The sequence below is a fragment of the Piliocolobus tephrosceles genome, unplaced genomic scaffold, assembly GCF_002776525.5.
Source record: "Piliocolobus tephrosceles isolate RC106 unplaced genomic scaffold, ASM277652v3 unscaffolded_10895, whole genome shotgun sequence".
In the NCBI taxonomy this organism is placed as follows: Eukaryota; Metazoa; Chordata; class Mammalia; order Primates; family Cercopithecidae; genus Piliocolobus; species Piliocolobus tephrosceles.
The window spans coordinates 2,828-5,160 of record NW_022291971.1 but is presented as its reverse complement, the minus strand read 5'-3'; the positions used below and the strand labels follow the sequence as shown (position 1 = coordinate 5,160).

Here is a 2,333-nt window from a genome sequence, read left to right as displayed (position 1 = left end):
AAGCTGAGATGGGAAAAGGACATACATGGAGATTAGTGACTTTAATAGCCTGGATTTTCTTCTCCAAAACTTTTAGAACAGCAAATCCCATCCCCTTTCTTATATAGTGACTTCTACCCACTACCTTCTGCCATTTTCTACTTTGGGCTTAGGATGGTGGCCATTATCTACATGGGTTTTCAGCACCTGGTTGGTTCTCAATGGGATCTGGATGAGACCCAGCTTCTTGGAGATTTTTAAGAGGAAAATATTAACTGGATAGATGGAAGGAATGGACACCAGAAGGAAATACAGGATCACCCAGAATGGCAGAAATCTAGGTTTCCCAGAGTGGAAAGAGAGAGGAGACTTTCAACAAACAAGTATTTATTGAGTGCCTGCTATGTGCCAGGCACTGTTCTAGACTCCCCTCCCAGAAGAAAAAACAAAAAACAAGATAGAGGCAGCAAACACAAATTCTGAGGGAGAGGAAAGGGGCAGTTGAGTAAGATGGCTAAGGGAACTGAGAAACCTGAGGTGATGGGGGCTCTGCCTTAGGCCTCCTCTTCAGCCTCCTCACCCTGAAATGCTCCTCCTCTTCTGCAGTGGCATCCTGGTACTCCTGATGCTCAGAGACGAGGTAGCTCATGCTGCTCTCAGCCTCCGTGAACTCCATCTTGTCCATGCCCTCGCCTGTGGACCAGTGGAGGAAGGCTTTCTGACTAACATGGCAATTAACTGCTCCAAGAAGCCCTTGAAGAGCTCCTGGATGGCAGTGCTGTTGCCAATGAAGGTGACTGCCATCTTGAGGCTATGAGGTGGAATGTCACAGACAGCTGTCTTGACGTTGCTGGGGATCCATTCCACAAAGTAGCTGCTGTTCTTGTTCTGTACGTTAAGCATCTGCTCATCGACCTCCTTCAGGGACATCCGACAACGGAAGACAGCAGCCACGGTGAGGTATCGGCTGTGGCGGGGGTCACAGGCAGCCATCATGTTCTTGACATCGAACACCTGGGTGAGTTCCAGCACTGTGAGAGCTCAATACTGTTGGCTTCCAGGGTTGGTGAGAGGGGCAAAGCCAGGCATAAAGAAATGGAGGTGTGGGAAGGGGACCACGTTGACTGCCAACTTGCTGAGGTCAGCATTGAGCTGGCCAGGGAAGTGGAGTCAGGTGGTGACACCGCTCATGGTGGCTGAGACGAGGTGGTTCAGATCCCCGTAGGTTGGTGTGGTCAGCTTCAGAGTGTGGAAGCAGATATCATAGAGGGCCTCGTTGTCAATGCAATTGGTCTCATCACTTTTCTCTACCAACTGATGGACGAAGAGGTGGCATTGTAGGGCTCAAGCATGGTGTCAGACACTTTGGGTGAAGGCACCACACTGAAAGTGTTCATGATATGATCAGGGTTCTTTCTCAGATCTTGCTGAGAAGGAGAGTGCCCATTCCAGAGCATGTGCCCCCGCCCAGTGAGTGGGTCAGCTGGAAGACACAGCTCTCTGCCTCCTTCCATACCACATCCAGGACAGAATCAGCCAGCTGGGCTCCCTCTGTGCAGTGGCCTTTGGCCCAGTTGTTACCTGCCCCAGACTGACCAAATACAAAGCTGTCTGGTCTAAAGATCTGGCCAAAAGGACCTGAGCGAACAGAATCCGTGGTCCCAGGTTCTAGATCCACCAGGATGGCACGAAGAACATATTTGCCACCTACGGCTTCATTGTAGTACACAGAGATGCGGTCCAGCTGCAGGTCGCTGTCCCCATGGTAGGTGCCGGTGGCGTCGATGCCATGTTCATCACTGATCACCTCCCAGAACTTGGCACCGATCTGGTTGCCACACTGACCGGCCTGGATGGGCACGATTTCCCTCATGGTTAAAATTTATTTATTTTTGCTTGCCTCAAGGTATGTGCGGGGCAAGAAAATAAGTAATTTTTTTCTCTGCAGGTCACAGGCTGCAAGGTTGGAATGCACCCCAGAGGCTGGAACAGCGAGGGTTTTTTTTCTGTTTGTCTTTTGTTTGTTTGTTTTGCTTAGGACTGCCTTGGCTATTCAGGCTCTATTAGGTTCTATATACCTTTTTAAATAGTTTCTTTTTAGTTTTTGTGAAAAATATCATTGGTCGTTTGATAAGAATAGCTTTGAATCTATACATTGCTTTGAGCAGTATGGCCGTTTTAATTATATTGACTCTTCCCATCCGTGAGCATGGAATGTTTTTCCATTTATATGTGTCATCTCTGATTTATTTGAGCAGTGTTTGGTAGTTCTTGTAGGGATCTTTTACCTCCCTGGTTAGCTGTATTTCTAGTTAATTTATTTTGGAGCCAGCAATTGTGAATGGGATTGGCTC

The 2,333-nt window shown here is 48.2% G+C and overlaps 1 pseudogene; it reads right to left on the bottom strand.

The window, feature by feature from the left end:
• Positions 1 to 533: 533 nt before the first annotated feature.
• On the bottom strand, positions 534 to 1,868 carry LOC111531224 (annotated as a pseudogene).
• Between the last annotated feature and the right edge of the window lie 465 nt (positions 1,869 to 2,333).